Source organism: Mchenga conophoros, linkage group LG18 (assembly GCF_057382185.1).
Source record: "Mchenga conophoros isolate Kocher_MC1m ecotype Shallow Benthic linkage group LG18, M_conophoros_male_GT1.1, whole genome shotgun sequence".
NCBI classification, from domain to species: domain Eukaryota; kingdom Metazoa; phylum Chordata; class Actinopteri; order Cichliformes; family Cichlidae; genus Mchenga; species Mchenga conophoros.
Window position 1 is genome coordinate 34,984,812 of NC_140543.1, and position 23,660 is coordinate 35,008,471.

The window sequence follows — 23,660 nt, forward strand, 5'->3', positions numbered from 1 at the left end:
CCAGACGTGGCTCTGATTGCACACACATGTGATTATGCGCAGAGGTCCACCCTACCAGCCAACCTCAGATCTCCACGCAGGCACACATGAATGCACATACATTTGCACACATCCAGAGATAAACTCACCCCAAACAATCCACATTCCAAGAAATCCAGACGTGGCTCTGATTGCACACACATGCGATTATGCGCAGAGGTCCACCCTACCAGCCAACCTCAGATCTCCACGCAGGCACACATGAATGCACATACATTTGCACACATCCAGAGATAAACTCACCCCAAACAATCCACATTCCAAGAAATCCAGACATGGCTCTGATTGCACACACATGTGATTATGCGCAGAGGTCCACCCTACCAGCCAACCTCAGATCTCCACGCAGGCACACATGAATGCACATACATTTGCACACATCCAGAGATAAACTCACCCCAAACAATCCACATTCCAAGGAATCCAGACGTGGCTCTGATTGCACACACATGTGATTATGCGCAGAGGTCCACCCTACCAGCCAACCTCAGATCTCCACGCAGGCACACATGAATGCACATACATTTGCACACATCCAGAGATAAACTCACCCCAAACAATCCACATTCCAAGAAATCCAGACGTGGCTCTGATTGCACACACATGTGATTATGCGCAGAGGTCCACCCTACCAGCCAACCTCAGATCTCCACACAGGCACACATGAATGCACATACATTTGCACACATCCAGAGATAAACTCACCCCAAACAATCCACATTCCAAGAAATCCAGACATGGCTCTGATTGCACACACATGTGATTATGCGCAGAGGTCCACCCTACCAGCCAACCTCAGATCTCCACGCAGGCACACATGAATGCACATACATTTGCACACATCCAGAGATAAACTCACCCCAAACAATCCACATTCCAAGAAATCCAGACGTGGCTCTGATTGCACACACATGCGATTATGCGCAGAGGTCCACCCTACCAGCCAACCTCAGATCTCCACGCAGGCACACATGAATGCACATACATTTGCACACATCCAGAGATAAACTCACCCCAAACAATCCACATTCCAAGAAATCCAGACATGGCTCTGATTGCACACACATGTGATTATGCGCAGAGGTCCACCCTACCAGCCAACCTCAGATCTCCACGCAGGCACACATGAATGCACATACATTTGCACACATCCAGAGATAAACTCACCCCAAACAATCCACATTCCAAGAAATCCAGACATGGCTCTGATTGCACACACATGTGATTATGCGCAGAGGTCCACCCTACCAGCCAACCTCAGATCTCCACGCAGGCACACATGAATGCACATACATTTGCACACATCCAGAGATAAACTCACCCCAAACAATCCACATTCCAAGAAATCCAGACGTGGCTCTGATTGCACACACATGTGATTATGCGCAGAGGTCCACCCTACCACCCAACCCCAGATCTCCACGCAGGCACACATGAATGCACATACATTTGCACACATCCAGAGATAAACTAACACCAAACAATCCACATTCCAAGGAATCCAGACGTGGCTTTGATTGCACACACATGTGATTATGCGCAGAGGTCCACCCTACCAGCCAACCTCAGATCTCCACGCAGGTACACATGAATGCACATACATTTGCACACATCCAGAGATAAACTCACTCCAAACAATCCACATTCCAAGAAATCCAGACATGGCTCTGATTGCACACACATGTGATTATGCACAGAGGTCCACCCTACCAGCCAACCTCAGATCTCCACGCAGGCACACATGAATGCACATACATTTGCACACATCCAGAGATAAACTCACGCCAAACAATCCACATTCCAAGAAATCCAGACGTGGCTCTGATTGCACACACATGTGATTGTGCGCAGAGGTCCACCCTACCAGCCAACCTCAGATCTCCACGCAGGCACACATGAATGCACATACATTTGCACACATCCACAGATAAACTCACCCCAAACAATCCACATTCCAAGAAATCCAGACATGGCTCTGATTGCACACACATGTGATTATGCGCAGAGGTCCACCCTACCAGCCAACCTCAGATCTCCACGCAGGCACACATGAATGCACATACATTTGCACACATCCAGAGATAAACTAACCCCAAACAATCCACATTCCAAGAAATCCAGACGTGGCTCTGATTGCACACACATGCGATTATGCGCAGAGGTCCACCCTACCAGCCAACCTCAGATCTCCACGCAGGCACACATGAATGCACATACATTTGCACACATCCAGAGATAAACTCACCCCAAACAATCCACATTCCAAGAAATCCAGACATGGCTCTGATTGCACACACATGTGATTATGCGCAGAGGTCCACCCTACCAGCCAACCTCAGATCTCCACGCAGGCACACATGAATGCACATACATTTGCACACATCCAGAGATAAACTCACCCCAAACAATCCACATTCCAAGAAATCCAGACGTGGCTCTGATTGCACACACATGTGATTATGCGCAGAGGTCCACCCTACCAGCCAACCTCAGATCTCCACGCAGGCACACATGAATGCACATACATTTGCACACATCCAGAGATAAACTCACCCCAAACAATCCAAATTCCAAGAAATCCAGACATGGCTCTGATTGCACACACATGTGATTATGCGCAGAGGTCCACCCTACCAGCCAACCTCAGATCTCCACACAGGCACACATGAATGCACATACATTTGCACACATCCAGAGATAAACTCACCCCAAACAATCCACATTCCAAGAAATCCAGACGTGGCTCTGATTGCACACACATGTGATTATGCGCAGAGGTCCACCCTACCAGCCAACCTCAGATCTCCACGCAGGCACACATGAATGCACATACATTTGCACACATCCAGAGATAAACTCACCCCAAACAATCCACATTCCAAGAAATCCAGACGTGGCTCTGATTGCACACACATGCGATTATGCGCAGAGGTCCACCCTACCAGCCAACCTCAGATCTCCACGCAGGCACACATGAATGCACATACATTTGCACACATCCAGAGATAAACTCACCCCAAACAATCCACATTCCAAGAAATCCAGACATGGCTCTGATTGCACACACATGTGATTATGCGCAGAGGTCCACCCTACCAGCCAACCTCAGATCTCCACGCAGGCACACATGAATGCACATACATTTGCACACATCCAGAGATAAACTCACCCCAAACAATCCACATTCCAAGAAATCCAGACATGGCTCTGATTGCACACACATGTGATTATGCGCAGAGGTCCACCCTACCAGCCAACCTCAGATCTCCACACAGGCACACATGAATGCACATACATTTGCACACATCCAGAGATAAACTCACCCCAAACAATCCACATTCCAAGAAATCCAGACGTGGCTCTGATTGCACACACATGTGATTATGCGCAGAGGTCCACCCTACCAGCCAACCTCAGATCTCCACGCAGGCACACATGAATGCACATACATTTGCACACATCCAGAGATAAACTCACCCCAAACAATCCACATTCCAAGAAATCCAGACGTGGCTCTGATTGCACACACATGCGATTATGCGCAGAGGTCCACCCTACCAGCCAACCTCAGATCTCCACGCAGGCACACATGAATGCACATACATTTGCACACATCCAGAGATAAACTCACCCCAAACAATCCACATTCCAAGAAATCCAGACATGGCTCTGATTGCACACACATGTGATTATGCGCAGAGGTCCACCCTACCAGCCAACCTCAGATCTCCACGCAGGCACACATGAATGCACATACATTTGCACACATCCAGAGATAAACTCACCCCAAACAATCCACATTCCAAGAAATCCAGACATGGCTCTGATTGCACACACATGTGATTATGCGCAGAGGTCCACCCTACCAGCCAACCTCAGATCTCCACGCAGGCACACATGAATGCACATACATTTGCACACATCCAGAGATAAACTCACCCCAAACAATCCACATTCCAAGGAATCCAGACATGGCTCTGATTGCACACACATGTGATTATGCGCAGAGGTCCACCCTACCAGCCAACCTCAGATCTCCACGCAGGCACACATGAATGCACATACATTTGCACACATCCAGAGATAAACTCACCCCAAACAATCCACATTCCAAGAAATCCAGACGTGGCTCTGATTGCACACACATGTGATTATGCGCAGAGGTCCACCCTACCAGCCAACCTCAGATCTCCACGCAGGCACACATGAATGCACATACATTTGCACACATCCAGAGATAAACTCACCCCAAACAATCCACATTCCAAGAAATCCAGACATGGCTCTGATTGCACACACATGTGATTATGCGCAGAGGTCCACCCTACCAGCCAACCTCAGATCTCCACGCAGGCACACATGAATGCACATACATTTGCACACATCCAGAGATAAACTCACCCCAAACAATCCACATTCCAAGAAATCCAGACGTGGCTCTGATTGCACACACATGTGATTATGCGCAGAGGTCCACCCTACCAGCCAACCTCAGATCTCCACACAGGCACACATGAATGCACATACATTTGCACACATCCAGAGATAAACTCACCCCAAACAATCCACATTCCAAGAAATCCAGACATGGCTCTGATTGCACACACATGTGATTATGCGCAGAGGTCCACCCTACCAGCCAACCTCAGATCTCCACGCAGGCACACATGAATGCACATACATTTGCACACATCCAGAGATAAACTCACCCCAAACAATCCACATTCCAAGAAATCCAGACGTGGCTCTGATTGCACACACATGCGATTATGCGCAGAGGTCCACCCTACCAGCCAACCTCAGATCTCCACGCAGGCACACATGAATGCACATACATTTGCACACATCCAGAGATAAACTCACCCCAAACAATCCACATTCCAAGAAATCCAGACGTGGCTCTGATTGCACACACATGTGATTATGCGCAGAGGTCCACCCTACCAGCCAACCTCAGATCTCCACGCAGGCACACATGAATGCACATACATTTGCACACATCCAGAGATAAACTCACCCCAAACAATCCACATTCCAAGAAATCCAGACATGGCTCTGATTGCACACACATGTGATTATGCGCAGAGGTCCACCCTACCAGCCAACCTCAGATCTCCACGCAGGCACACATGAATGCACATACATTTGCACACATCCAGAGATAAACTAACCCCAAACAATCCACATTCCAAGAAATCCAGACGTGGCTCTGATTGCACACACATGCGATTATGCGCAGAGGTCCACCCTACCAGCCAACCTCAGATCTCCACGCAGGCACACATGAATGCACATACATTTGCACACATCCAGAGATAAACTCACCCCAAACAATCCACATTCCAAGAAATCCAGACATGGCTCTGATTGCACACACATGTGATTATGCGCAGAGGTCCACCCTACCAGCCAACCTCAGATCTCAACGCAGGCACACATGAATGCACATACATTTGCACACATCCAGAGATAAACTCACCCCAAACAATCCACATTCCAAGAAATCCAGACATGGCTCTGATTGCACACACATGTGATTATGCGCAGAGGTCCACCCTACCAGCCAACCTCAGATCTCCACGCAGGCACACATGAATGCACATACATTTGCACACATCCAGAGATAAACTCACCCCAAACAATCCACATTCCAAGAAATCCAGACGTGGCTCTGATTGCACACACATGTGATTATGCGCAGAGGTCCACCCTACCAGCCAACCTCAGATCTCCACGCAGGCACACATGAATGCACATACATTTGCACACATCCAGAGATAAACTCACCCCAAACAATCCACATTCCAAGAAATCCAGACATGGCTCTGATTGCACACACATGTGATTATGCGCAGAGGTCCACCCTACCAGCCAACCTCAGATCTCCACGCAGGCACACATGAATGCACATACATTTGCACACATCCAGAGATAAACTCACCCCAAACAATCCACATTCCAAGAAATCCAGACATGGCTCTGATTGCACACACATGTGATTATGCGCAGAGGTCCACCCTACCAGCCAACCTCAGATCTCCACGCAGGCACACATGAATGCACATACATTTGCACACATCCAGAGATAAACTCACCCCAAACAATCCACATTCCAAGAAATCCAGACGTGGCTCTGATTGCACACACATGTGATTATGCGCAGAGGTCCACCCTACCACCCAACCCCAGATCTCCACGCAGGCACACATGAATGCACATACATTTGCACACATCCAGAGATAAACTAACACCAAACAATCCACATTCCAAGGAATCCAGACGTGGCTTTGATTGCACACACATGTGATTATGCGCAGAGGTCCACCCTACCAGCCAACCTCAGATCTCCACGCAGGTACACATGAATGCACATACATTTGCACACATCCAGAGATAAACTCACTCCAAACAATCCACATTCCAAGAAATCCAGACATGGCTCTGATTGCACACACATGTGATTATGCACAGAGGTCCACCCTACCAGCCAACCTCAGATCTCCACGCAGGCACACATGAATGCACATACATTTGCACACATCCAGAGATAAACTCACCCCAAACAATCCACATTTCAAGAAATCCAGACGTGGCTCTGATTGCACACACATGTGATTGTGCGCAGAGGTCCACCCTACCAGCCAACCTCAGATCTCCACGCAGGCACACATGAATGCACATACATTTGCACACATCCACAGATAAACTCACCCCAAACAATCCACATTCCAAGAAATCCAGACATGGCTCTGATTGCACACACATGTGATTATGCGCAGAGGTCCACCCTACCAGCCAACCTCAGATCTCCACGCAGGCACACATGAATGCACATACATTTGCACACATCCAGAGATAAACTAACCCCAAACAATCCACATTCCAAGAAATCCAGACGTGGCTCTGATTGCACACACATGCGATTATGCGCAGAGGTCCACCCTACCAGCCAACCTCAGATCTCCACGCAGGCACACATGAATGCACATACATTTGCACACATCCACAGATAAACTCACCCCAAACAATCCACATTCCAAGAAATCCAGACATGGCTCTGATTGCACACACATGTGATTATGCGCAGAGGTCCACCCTACCAGCCAACCTCAGATCTCCACGCAGGCACACATGAATGCACATACATTTGCACACATCCAGAGATAAACTCACCCCAAACAATCCACATTCCAAGAAATCCAGACGTGGCTCTGATTGCACACACATGTGATTATGCGCAGAGGTCCACCCTACCAGCCAACCTCAGATCTCCACGCAGGCACACATGAATGCACATACATTTGCACACATCCAGAGATAAACTCACCCCAAACAATCCAAATTCCAAGAAATCCAGACATGGCTCTGATTGCACACACATGTGATTATGCGCAGAGGTCCACCCTACCAGCCAACCTCAGATCTCCACACAGGCACACATGAATGCACATACATTTGCACACATCCAGAGATAAACTCACCCCAAACAATCCACATTCCAAGAAATCCAGACGTGGCTCTGATTGCACACACATGTGATTATGCGCAGAGGTCCACCCTACCAGCCAACCTCAGATCTCCACGCAGGCACACATGAATGCACATACATTTGCACACATCCAGAGATAAACTCACCCCAAACAATCCACATTCCAAGAAATCCAGACGTGGCTCTGATTGCACACACATGCGATTATGCGCAGAGGTCCACCCTACCAGCCAACCTCAGATCTCCACGCAGGCACACATGAATGCACATACATTTGCACACATCCAGAGATAAACTCACCCCAAACAATCCACATTCCAAGAAATCCAGACATGGCTCTGATTGCACACACATGTGATTATGCGCAGAGGTCCACCCTACCAGCCAACCTCAGATCTCCACGCAGGCACACATGAATGCACATACATTTGCACACATCCAGAGATAAACTCACCCCAAACAATCCACATTCCAAGAAATCCAGACATGGCTCTGATTGCACACACATGTGATTATGCGCAGAGGTCCACCCTACCAGCCAACCTCAGATCTCCACACAGGCACACATGAATGCACATACATTTGCACACATCCAGAGATAAACTCACCCCAAACAATCCACATTCCAAGAAATCCAGACGTGGCTCTGATTGCACACACATGTGATTATGCGCAGAGGTCCACCCTACCAGCCAACCTCAGATCTCCACGCAGGCACACATGAATGCACATACATTTGCACACATCCAGAGATAAACTCACCCCAAACAATCCACATTCCAAGAAATCCAGACGTGGCTCTGATTGCACACACATGTGATTATGCGCAGAGGTCCACCCTACCAGCCAACCTCAGATCTCCACGCAGGCACACATGAATGCACATACATTTGCACACATCCAGAGATAAACTCACCCCAAACAATCCAAATTCCAAGAAATCCAGACATGGCTCTGATTGCACACACATGTGATTATGCGCAGAGGTCCACCCTACCAGCCAACCTCAGATCTCCACACAGGCACACATGAATGCACATACATTTGCACACATCCAGAGATAAACTCACCCCAAACAATCCACATTCCAAGAAATCCAGACGTGGCTCTGATTGCACACACATGTGATTATGCGCAGAGGTCCACCCTACCAGCCAACCTCAGATCTCCACGCAGGCACACATGAATGCACATACATTTGCACACATCCAGAGATAAACTCACCCCAAACAATCCACATTCCAAGAAATCCAGACGTGGCTCTGATTGCACACACATGCGATTATGCGCAGAGGTCCACCCTACCAGCCAACCTCAGATCTCCACGCAGGCACACATGAATGCACATACATTTGCACACATCCAGAGATAAACTCACCCCAAACAATCCACATTCCAAGAAATCCAGACATGGCTCTGATTGCACACACATGTGATTATGCGCAGAGGTCCACCCTACCAGCCAACCTCAGATCTCCACGCAGGCACACATGAATGCACATACATTTGCACACATCCAGAGATAAACTCACCCCAAACAATCCACATTCCAAGAAATCCAGACATGGCTCTGATTGCACACACATGTGATTATGCGCAGAGGTCCACCCTACCAGCCAACCTCAGATCTCCACACAGGCACACATGAATGCACATACATTTGCACACATCCAGAGATAAACTCACCCCAAACAATCCACATTCCAAGAAATCCAGACGTGGCTCTGATTGCACACACATGTGATTATGCGCAGAGGTCCACCCTACCAGCCAACCTCAGATCTCCACGCAGGCACACATGAATGCACATACATTTGCACACATCCAGAGATAAACTCACCCCAAACAATCCACATTCCAAGAAATCCAGACGTGGCTCTGATTGCACACACATGCGATTATGCGCAGAGGTCCACCCTACCAGCCAACCTCAGATCTCCACGCAGGCACACATGAATGCACATACATTTGCACACATCCAGAGATAAACTCACCCCAAACAATCCACATTCCAAGAAATCCAGACATGGCTCTGATTGCACACACATGTGATTATGCGCAGAGGTCCACCCTACCAGCCAACCTCAGATCTCCACGCAGGCACACATGAATGCACATACATTTGCACACATCCAGAGATAAACTCACCCCAAACAATCCACATTCCAAGGAATCCAGACATGGCTCTGATTGCACACACATGTGATTATGCGCAGAGGTCCACCCTACCAGCCAACCTCAGATCTCCACGCAGGCACACATGAATGCACATACATTTGCACACATCCAGAGATAAACTCACCCCAAACAATCCACATTCCAAGAAATCCAGACGTGGCTCTGATTGCACACACATGTGATTATGCGCAGAGGTCCACCCTACCAGCCAACCTCAGATCTCCACGCAGGCACACATGAATGCACATACATTTGCACACATCCAGAGATAAACTCACCCCAAACAATCCACATTCCAAGAAATCCAGACATGGCTCTGATTGCACACACATGTGATTATGCGCAGAGGTCCACCCTACCAGCCAACCTCAGATCTCCACGCAGGCACACATGAATGCACATACATTTGCACACATCCAGAGATAAACTCACCCCAAACAATCCACATTCCAAGAAATCCAGACGTGGCTCTGATTGCACACACATGTGATTATGCGCAGAGGTCCACCCTACCAGCCAACCTCAGATCTCCACACAGGCACACATGAATGCACATACATTTGCACACATCCAGAGATAAACTCACCCCAAACAATCCACATTCCAAGAAATCCAGACATGGCTCTGATTGCACACACATGTGATTATGCGCAGAGGTCCACCCTACCAGCCAACCTCAGATCTCCACGCAGGCACACATGAATGCACATACATTTGCACACATCCAGAGATAAACTCACCCCAAACAATCCACATTCCAAGAAATCCAGACGTGGCTCTGATTGCACACACATGCGATTATGCGCAGAGGTCCACCCTACCAGCCAACCTCAGATCTCCACGCAGGCACACATGAATGCACATACATTTGCACACATCCAGAGATAAACTCACCCCAAACAATCCACATTCCAAGAAATCCAGACGTGGCTCTGATTGCACACACATGTGATTATGCGCAGAGGTCCACCCTACCAGCCAACCTCAGATCTCCACGCAGGCACACATGAATGCACATACATTTGCACACATCCAGAGATAAACTCACCCCAAACAATCCACATTCCAAGAAATCCAGACATGGCTCTGATTGCACACACATGTGATTATGCGCAGAGGTCCACCCTACCAGCCAACCTCAGATCTCCACGCAGGCACACATGAATGCACATACATTTGCACACATCCAGAGATAAACTAACCCCAAACAATCCACATTCCAAGAAATCCAGACGTGGCTCTGATTGCACACACATGCGATTATGCGCAGAGGTCCACCCTACCAGCCAACCTCAGATCTCCACGCAGGCACACATGAATGCACATACATTTGCACACATCCAGAGATAAACTCACCCCAAACAATCCACATTCCAAGAAATCCAGACATGGCTCTGATTGCACACACATGTGATTATGCGCAGAGGTCCACCCTACCAGCCAACCTCAGATCTCAACGCAGGCACACATGAATGCACATACATTTGCACACATCCAGAGATAAACTCACCCCAAACAATCCACATTCCAAGAAATCCAGACATGGCTCTGATTGCACACACATGTGATTATGCGCAGAGGTCCACCCTACCAGCCAACCTCAGATCTCCACGCAGGCACACATGAATGCACATACATTTGCACACATCCAGAGATAAACTCACCCCAAACAATCCACATTCCAAGAAATCCAGACGTGGCTCTGATTGCACACACATGTGATTATGCGCAGAGGTCCACCCTACCAGCCAACCTCAGATCTCCACGCAGGCACACATGAATGCACATACATTTGCACACATCCAGAGATAAACTCACTCCAAACAATCCACATTCCAAGAAATCCAGACATGGCTCTGATTGCACACACATGTGATTATGCGCAGAGGTCCACCCTACCAGCCAACCTCAGATCTCCACGCAGGCACACATGAATGCACATACATTTGCACACATCCAGAGATAAACTCACCCCAAACAATCCACATTCCAAGAAATCCAGACGTGGCTCTGATTGCACACACATGTGATTATGCGCAGAGGTCCACCCTACCAGCCAACCTCAGATCTCCACGCAGGCACACATGAATGCACATACATTTGCACACATCCAGAGATAAACTCACCCCAAACAATCCACATTCCAAGAAATCCAGACATGGCTCTGATTGCACACACATGTGATTATGCGCAGAGGTCCACCCTACCAGCCAACCTCAGATCTCCACGCAGGCACACATGAATGCACATACATTTGCACACATCCAGAGATAAACTCACCCCAAACAATCCACATTCCAAGAAATCCAGACGTGGCTCTGATTGCACACACATGTGATTATGCGCAGAGGTCCACCCTACCACCCAACCCCAGATCTCCACGCAGGCACACATGAATGCACATACATTTGCACACATCCAGAGATAAACTAACACCAAACAATCCACATTCCAAGGAATCCAGACGTGGCTTTGATTGCACACACATGTGATTATGCGCAGAGGTCCACCCTACCAGCGAACCTCAGATCTCCACGCAGGCACACATGAATGCACATACATTTGCACACATCCAGAGATAAACTCACTCCAAACAATCCACATTCCAAGAAATCCAGACATGGCTCTGATTGCACACACATGTGATTATGCGCAGAGGTCCACCCTACCAGCCAACCTCAGATCTCCACGCAGGCACACATGAATGCACATACATTTGCACACATCCAGAGATAAACTCACCCCAAACAATCCACATTCCAAGAAATCCAGACGTGGCTCTGATTGCACACACATGTGATTGTGCGCAGAGGTCCACCCTACCAGCCAACCTCAGATCTCCACGCAGGCACACATGAATGCACATACATTTGCACACATCCACAGATAAACTCACCCCAAACAATCCACATTCCAAGAAATCCAGACATGGCTCTGATTGCACACACATGTGATTATGCGCAGAGGTCCACCCTACCAGCCAACCTCAGATCTCCACGCAGGCACACATGAATGCACATACATTTGCACACATCCAGAGATAAACTAACCCCAAACAATCCACATTCCAAGAAATCCAGACGTGGCTCTGATTGCACACACATGCGATTATGCGCAGAGGTCCACCCTACCAGCCAACCTCAGATCTCCACGCAGGCACACATGAATGCACATACATTTGCACACATCCACAGATAAACTCACCCCAAACAATCCACATTCCAAGAAATCCAGACATGGCTCTGATTGCACACACATGTGATTATGCGCAGAGGTCCACCCTACCAGCCAACCTCAGATCTCCACGCAGGCACACATGAATGCACATACATTTGCACACATCCAGAGATAAACTCACCCCAAACAATCCACATTCCAAGAAATCCAGACGTGGCTCTGATTGCACACACATGTGATTATGCGCAGAGGTCCACCCTACCAGCCAACCTCAGATCTCCACGCAGGCACACATGAATGCACATACATTTGCACACATCCAGAGATAAACTCACCCCAAACAATCCAAATTCCAAGAAATCCAGACATGGCTCTGATTGCACACACATGTGATTATGCGCAGAGGTCCACCCTACCAGCCAACCTCAGATCTCCACACAGGCACACATGAATGCACATACATTTGCACACATCCAGAGATAAACTCACCCCAAACAATCCACATTCCAAGAAATCCAGACGTGGCTCTGATTGCACACACATGTGATTATGCGCAGAGGTCCACCCTACCAGCCAACCTCAGATCTCCACGCAGGCACACATGAATGCACATACATTTGCACACATCCAGAGATAAACTCACCCCAAACAATCCACATTCCAAGAAATCCAGACGTGGCTCTGATTGCACACACATGCGATTATGCGCAGAGGTCCACCCTACCAGCCAACCTCAGATCTCCACGCAGGCACACATGAATGCACATACATTTGCACACATCCAGAGATAAACTCACCCCAAACAATCCACATTCCAAGAAATCCAGACATGGCTCTGATTGCACACACATGTGATTATGCGCAGAGGTCCACCCTACCAGCCAACCTCAGATCTCCACGCAGGCACACATGAATGCACATACATTTGCACACATCCAGAGATAAACTCACCCCAAACAATCCACATTCCAAGAAATCCAGACATGGCTCTGATTGCACACACATGTGATTATGCGCAGAGGTCCACCCTACCAGCCAACCTCAGATCTCCACACAGGCACACATGAATGCACATACATTTGCACACATCCAGAGATAAACTCACCCCAAACAATCCACATTCCAAGAAATCCAGACGTGGCTCTGATTGCACACACATGTGATTATGCGCAGAGGTCCACCCTACCAGCCAACCTCAGATCTCCACGCAGGCACACATGAATGCACATACATTTGCACACATCCAGAGATAAACTCACCCCAAACAATCCACATTCCAAGAAATCCAGACGTGGCTCTGATTGCACACACATGCGATTATGCGCAGAGGTCCACCCTACCAGCCAACCTCAGATCTCCACGCAGGCACACATGAATGCACATACATTTGCACACATCCAGAGATAAACTCACCCCAAACAATCCACATTCCAAGAAATCCAGACATGGCTCTGATTGCACACACATGTGATTATGCGCAGAGGTCCACCCTACCAGCCAACCTCAGATCTCCACGCAGGCACACATGAATGCACATACATTTGCACACATCCAGAGATAAACTCACCCCAAACAATCCACATTCCAAGAAATCCAGACATGGCTCTGATTGCACACACATGTGATTATGCGCAGAGGTCCACCCTACCAGCCAACCTCAGATCTCCACGCAGGCACACATGAATGCACATACATTTGCACACATCCAGAGATAAACTCACCCCAAACAATCCACATTCCAAGGAATCCAGACATGGCTCTGATTGCACACACATGTGATTATGCGCAGAGGTCCACCCTACCAGCCAACCTCAGATCTCCACGCAGGCACACATGAATGCACATACATTTGCACACATCCAGAGATAAACTCACCCCAAACAATCCACATTCCAAGAAATCCAGACGTGGCTCTGATTGCACACACATGCGATTATGCGCAGAGGTCCACCCTACCAGCCAACCTCAGATCTCCACGCAGGCACACATGAATGCACATACATTTGCACACATCCAGAGATAAACTCACCCCAAACAATCCACATTCCAAGAAATCCAGACATGGCTCTGATTGCACACACATGTGATTATGCGCAGAGGTCCACCCTACCAGCCAACCTCAGATCTCCACGCAGGCACACATGAATGCACATACATTTGCACACATCCAGAGATAAACTCACCCCAAACAATCCACATTCCAAGAAATCCAGACGTGGCTCTGATTGCACACACATGTGATTATGCGCAGAGGTCCACCCTACCACCCAACCCCAGATCTCCACGCAGGCACACATGAATGCACATACATTTGCACACATCCAGAGATAAACTAACACCAAACAATCCACATTCCAAGGAATCCAGACGTGGCTCTGATTGCACACACATGTGATTATGCGCAGAGGTCCACCCTACCAGCCAACCTCAGATCTCCACGCAGGCACACATGAATGCACATACATTTGCACACATCCAGAGATAAACTCACCCCAAATAATCCACATTCCAAGAAATCCAGACATGGCTCTGATTGCACACACATGTGATTATGCGCAGAGGTCCACCCTACCAGCCAACCTCAGATCTCCACGCAGGCACACATGAATGCACATACATTTGCACACATCCAGAGATAAACTCACCCCAAACAATCCACATTCCAAGAAATCCAGACGTGGCTCTGATTGCACACACATGCGATTATGCGCAGAGGTCCACCCTACCAGCCAACCTCAGATCTCCACGCAGGCACACATGAATGCACATACATTTGCACAAATCCAGAGATAAACTCACCCCAAACAATCCACATTCCAAGAAATCCAGACGTGGCTCTGATTGCACACACATGTGATTATGCGCAGAGGTCCACCCTACCAGCCAACCTCAGATCTCCACGCAGGCACACATGAATGCACATACATTTGCACACATCCAGAGATAAACTCACCCCAAACAATCCACATTCCAAGAAATCCAGACGTGGCTCTGATTGCACACACATGCGATTATGCGCAGAGGTCCACCCTACCAGCCAACCTCAGATCTCCACGCAGGCACACATGAATGCACATACATTTGCACACATCCACAGATAAACTCACCCCAAACAATCCACATTCCAAGAAATCCAGACATGGCTCTGATTGCACACACATGTGATTATGCGCAGAGGTCCACCCTACCAGCCAACCTCAGATCTCCACGCAGGCACACATGAATGCACATACATTTGCACACATCCAGAGATAAACTCACCCCAAACAATCCACATTCCAAGAAATCCAGACGTGGCTCTGATTGCACACACATGTGATTATGCGCAGAGGTCCACCCTACCAGCCAACCTCAGATCTCCACGCAGGCACACATGAATGCACATACATTTGCACACATCCAGAGATAAACTCACCCCAAACAATCCACATTCCAAGAAATCCAGACATGGCTCTGATTGCACACACATGTGATTATGCGCAGAGGTCCACCCTACCAGCCAACCTCAGATCTCCACACAGGCATACATGAATGCACATACATTTGCACACATCCAGAGATAAACTCACCCCAAACAATCCACATTCCAAGAAATCCAGACGTGGCTCTGATTGCACACACATGTGATTATGCGCAGAGGTCCACCCTACCAGCCAACCTCAGATCTCCACGCAGGCACACATGAATGCACATACATTTGCACACATCCAGAGATAAACTCACCCCAAACAATCCACATTCCAAGAAATCCAGACGTGGCTCTGATTGCACACACATGCGATTATGCGCAGAGGTCCACCCTACCAGCCAACCTCAGATCTCCACGCAGGCACACATGAATGCACATACATTTGCACACATCCAGAGATAAACTCACCCCAAACAATCCACATTCCAAGAAATCCAGACATGGCTCTGATTGCACACACATGTGATTATGCGCAGAGGTCCACCCTACCAGCCAACCTCAGATCTCCACACAGGCACACATGAATGCACATACATTTGCACACATCCAGAGATAAACTCACCCCAAACAATCCACATTCCAAGAAATCCAGACATGGCTCTGATTGCACACACATGTGATTATGCGCAGAGGTCCACCCTACCAGCCAACCTCAGATCTCCACGCAGGCACACATGAATGCACATACATTTGCACACATCCAGAGATAAACTCACCCCAAACAATCCACATTCCAAGAAATCCAGACGTGGCTCTGATTGCACACACATGCGATTATGCGCAGAGGTCCACCCTACCAGCCAACCTCAGATCTCCACGCAGGCACACATGAATGCACATACATTTGCACACATCCAGAGATAAACTCACCCCAAACAATCCACATTCCAAGAAATCCAGACGTGGCTCTGATTGCACACACATGTGATTATGCGCAGAGGTCCACCCTACCAGCCAACCTCAGATCTCCACGCAGGCACACATGAATGCACATACATTTGCACACATCCAGAGATAAACTCACCCCAAACAATCCACATTCCAAGAAATCCAGACATGGCTCTGATTGCACACACATGTGATTATGCGCAGAGGTCCACCCTACCAGCCAACCTCAGATCTCCACGCAGGCACACATGAATGCACATACATTTGCACACATCCAGAGATAAACTAACCCCAAACAATCCACATTCCAAGAAATCCAGACGTGGCTCTGATTGCACACACATGCGATTATGCGCAGAGGTCCACCCTACCAGCCAACCTCAGATCTCCACGCAGGCACACATGAATGCACATACATTTGCACACATCCAGAGATAAACTCACCCCAAACAATCCACATTCCAAGAAATCCAGACATGGCTCTGATTGCACACACATGTGATTATGCGCAGAGGTCCACCCTACCAGCCAACCTCAGATCTCAACGCAGGCACACATGAATGCACATACATTTGCACACATCCAGAGATAAACTCACCCCAAACAATCCACATTCCAAGAAATCCAGACATGGCTCTGATTGCACACACATGTGATTATGCGCAGAGGTCCACCCTACCAGCCAACCTCAGATCTCCACGCAGGCACACATGAATGCACATACATTTGCACACATCCAGAGATAAACTCACCCCAAACAATCCACATTCCAAGAAATCCAGACGTGGCTCTGATTGCACACACATGTGATTATGCGCAGAGGTCCACCCTACCAGCCAACCTCAGATCTCCACGCAGGCACACATGAATGCACATACATTTGCACACATCCAGAGATAAACTCACCCCAAACAATCCACATTCCAAGAAATCCAGACATGGCTCTGATTGCACACACATGTGATTATGCGCAGAGGTCCACCCTACCAGCCAACCTCAGATCTCCACGCAGGCACACATGAATGCACATACATTTGCACACATCCAGAGATAAACTCACCCCAAACAATCCACATTCCAAGAAATCCAGACGTGGCTCTGATTGCACACACATGTGATTATGCGCAGAGGTCCACCCTACCACCCAACCCCAGATCTCCACGCAGGCACACATGAATGCACATACATTTGCACACATCCAGAGATAAACTAACACCAAACAATCCACATTCCAAGGAATCCAGACGTGGCTTTGATTGCACACACATGTGATTATGCGCAGAGGTCCACCCTACCAGCCAACCTCAGATCTCCACGCAGGCACACATGAATGCACATACATTTGCACACATCCAGAGATAAACTCACTCCAAACAATCCACATTCCAAGAAATCCAGACATGGCTCTGATTGCACACACATGTGATTATGCGCAGAGGTCCACCCTACCAGCCAACCTCAGATCTCCACGCAGGCACACATGAATGCACATACATTTGCACACATCCAGAGATAAACTCACCCCAAACAATCCACATTCCAAGAAATCCAGACGTGGCTCTGATTGCACACACATGTGATTGTGCGCAGAGGTCCACCCTACCAGCCAACCTCAGATCTCCACGCAGGCACACATGAATGCACATACATTTGCACACATCCACAGATAAACTCACCCCAAACAATCCACATTCCAAGAAATCCAGACATGGCTCTGATTGCACACACATGTGATTATGCGCAGAGGTCCACCCTACCAGCCAACCTCAGATCTCCACGCAGGCACACATGAATGCACATACATTTGCACACATCCAGAGATAAACTAACCCCAAACAATCCACATTCCAAGAAATCCAGACGTGGCTCTGATTGCACACACATGCGATTATGCGCAGAGGTCCACCCTACCAGCCAACCTCAGATCTCCACGCAGGCACACATGAATGCACATACATTTGCACACATCCACAGATAAACTCACCCCAAACAATCCACATTCCAAGAAATCCAGACATGGCTCTGATTGCACACACATGTGATTATGCGCAGAGGTCCACCCTACCAGCCAACCTCAGATCTCCACGCAGGCACACATGAATGCACATACATTTGCACACATCCAGAGATAAACTCACCCCAAACAATCCACATTCCAAGAAATCCAGACGTGGCTCTGATTGCACACACATGTGATTATGCGCAGAGGTCCACCCTACCAGCCAACCTCAGATCTCCACGCAGGCACACATGAATGCACATACATTTGCACACATCCAGAGATAAACTCACCCCAAACAATCCAAATTCCAAGAAATCCAGACATGGCTCTGATTGCACACACATGTGATTATGCGCAGAGGTCCACCCTACCAGCCAACCTCAGATCTCCACACAGGCACACATGAATGCACATACATTTGCACACATCCAGAGATAAACTCACCCCAAACAATCCACATTCCAAGAAATCCAGACGTGGCTCTGATTGCACACACATGTGATTATGCGCAGAGGTCCACCCTACCAGCCAACCTCAGATCTCCACGCAGGCACACATGAATGCACATACATTTGCACACATCCAGAGATAAACTCACCCCAAACAATCCACATTCCAAGAAATCCAGACGTGGCTCTGATTGCACACACATGCGATTATGCGCAGAGGTCCACCCTACCAGCCAACCTCAGATCTCCACGCAGGCACACATGAATGCACATACATTTGCACACATCCAGAGATAAACTCACCCCAAACAATCCACATTCCAAGAAATCCAGACATGGCTCTGATTGCACACACATGTGATTATGCGCAGAGGTCCACCCTACCAGCCAACCTCAGATCTCCACGCAGGCACACATGAATGCACATACATTTGCACACATCCAGAGATAAACTCACCCCAAACAATCCACATTCCAAGAAATCCAGACATGGCTCTGATTGCACACACATGTGATTATGCGCAGAGGTCCACCCTACCAGCCAACCTCAGATCTCCACACAGGCACACATGAATGCACATACATTTGCACACATCCAGAGATAAACTCACCCCAAACAATCCACATTCCAAGAAATCCAGACGTGGCTCTGATTGCACACACATGTGATTATGCGCAGAGGTCCACCCTACCAGCCAACCTCAGATCTCCACGCAGGCACACATGAATGCACATACATTTGCACACATCCAGAGATAAACTCACCCCAAACAATCCACATTCCAAGAAATCCAGACGTGGCTCTGATTGCACACACATGCGATTATGCGCAGAGGTCCACCCTACCAGCCAACCTCAGATCTCCACGCAGGCACACATGAATGCACATACATTTGCACACATCCAGAGATAAACTCACCCCAAACAATCCACATTCCAAGAAATCCAGACATGGCTCTGATTGCACACACATGTGATTATGCGCAGAGGTCCACCCTACCAGCCAACCTCAGATCTCCACGCAGGCACACATGAATGCACATACATTTGCACACATCCAGAGATAAACTCACCCCAAACAATCCACATTCCAAGAAATCCAGACATGGCTCTGATTGCACACACATGTGATTATGCGCAGAGGTCCACCCTACCAGCCAACCTCAGATCTCCACGCAGGCACACATGAATGCACATACATTTGCACACATCCAGAGATAAACTCACCCCAAACAATCCACATTCCAAGGAATCCAGACATGGCTCTGATTGCACACACATGTGATTATGCGCAGAGGTCCACCCTACCAGCCAACCTCAGATCTCCACGCAGGCACACATGAATGCACATACATTTGCACACATCCAGAGATAAACTCACCCCAAACAATCCACATTCCAAGAAATCCAGACGTGGCTCTGATTGCACACACATGCGATTATGCGCAGAGGTCCACCCTACCAGCCAACCTCAGATCTCCACGCAGGCACACATGAATGCACATACATTTGCACACATCCAGAGATAAACTCACCCCAAACAATCCACATTCCAAGAAATCCAGACATGGCTCTGATTGCACACACATGTGATTATGCGCAGAGGTCCACCCTACCAGCCAACCTCAGATCTCCACGCAGGCACACATGAATGCACATACATTTGCACACATCCAGAGATAAACTCACCCCAAACAATCCACATTCCAAGAAATCCAGACGTGGCTCTGATTGCACACACATGTGATTATGCGCAGAGGTCCACCCTACCACCCAACCTCCAGATCTCCACGCAGGCACACATGAATGCACATACATTTGCACACATCCAGAGATAAACTAACACCAAACAATCCACATTCCAAGGAATCCAGACGTGGCTCTGATTGCACACACATGTGATTATGCGCAGAGGTCCACCCTACCAGCCAACCTCAGATCTCCACGCAGGCACACATGAATGCACATACATTTGCACACATCCAGAGATAAACTCACCCCAAACAATCCACATTCCAAGAAATCCAGACATGGCTCTGATTGCACACACATGTGATTATGCGCAGAGGTCCACCCTACCAGCCAACCTCAGATCTCCACGCAGGCACACATGAATGCACATACATTTGCACACATCCAGAGATAAACTCACCCCAAACAATCCACATTCCAAGAAATCCAGACGTGGCTCTGATTGCACACACATGCGATTATGCGCAGAGGTCCACCCTACCAGCCAACCTCAGATCTCCACGCAGGCACACATGAATGCACATACATTTGCACAAATCCAGAGATAAACTCACCCCAAACAATCCACATTCCAAGAAATCCAGACGTGGCTCTGATTGCACACACATGTGATTATGCGCAGAGGTCCACCCTACCAGCCAACCTCAGATCTCCACGCAGGCACACATGAATGCACATACATTTGCACACATCCAGAGATAAACTCACCCCAAACAATCCACATTCCAAGAAATCCAGACGTGGCTCTGATTGCACACACATGCGATTATGCGCAGAGGTCCACCCTACCAGCCAACCTCAGATCTCCACGCAGGCACACATGAATGCACATACATTTGCACACATCCACAGATAAACTCACCCCAAACAATCCACATTCCAAGAAATCCAGACATGGCTCTGATTGCACACACATGTGATTATGCGCAGAGGTCCACCCTACCAGCCAACCTCAGATCTCCACGCAGGCACACATGAATGCACATACATTTGCACACATCCAGAGATAAACTCACCCCAAACAATCCACATTCCAAGAAATCCAGACGTGGCTCTGATTGCACACACATGTGATTATGCGCAGAGGTCCACCCTACCAGCCAACCTCAGATCTCCACGCAGGCACACATGAATGCACATACATTTGCACACATCCAGAGATAAACTCACCCCAAACAATCCACATTCCAAGAAATCCAGACATGGCTCTGATTGCACACACATGTGATTATGCGCAGAGGTCCACCCTACCAGCCAACCTCAGATCTCCACACAGGCACACATGAATGCACATACATTTGCACACATCCAGAGATAAACTCACCCCAAACAATCCACATTCCAAGAAATCCAGACGTGGCTCTGATTGCACACACATGTGATTATGCGCAGAGGTCCACCCTACCAGCCAACCTCAGATCTCCACGCAGGCACACATGAATGCACATACATTTGCACACATCCAGAGATAAACTCACCCCAAACAATCCACATTCCAAGAAATCCAGACGTGGCTCTGATTGCACACACATGCATTATGCGCAGAGGTCCACCCTACCAGCCAACCTCAGATCTCCACGCAGGCACACATGAATGCACATACATTTGCACACATCCAGAGATAAACTCACCCCAAACAATCCACATTCCAAGAAATCCAGACATGGCTCTGATTGCACACACATGTGATTATGCGCAGAGGTCCACCCTACCAGCCAACCTCAGATCTCCACGCAGGCACACATGAATGCACATACATTTGCACACATCCAGAGATAAACTCACCCCAAACAATCCACATTCCAAGAAATCCAGACGTGGCTCTGATTGCACACACATGTGATTATGCGCAGAGGTCCACCCTACCAGCCAACCTCAGATCTCCACGCAGGCACACATGAATGCACATACATTTGCACACATCCAGAGATAAACTCACCCCAAACAATCCACATTCCAAGAAATCCAGACATGGCTCTGATTGCACACACATGTGATTATGCGCAGAGGTCCACCCTACCAGCCAACCTCAGATCTCCACGCAGGCACACATGAATGCACATACATTTGCACACATCCAGAGATAAACTCACCCCAAACAATCCACATTCCAAGAAATCCAGACGTGGCTCTGATTGCACACACATGCGATTATGCGCAGAGGTCCACCCTACCAGCCAACCTCAGATCTCCACGCAGGCACACATGAATGCACAT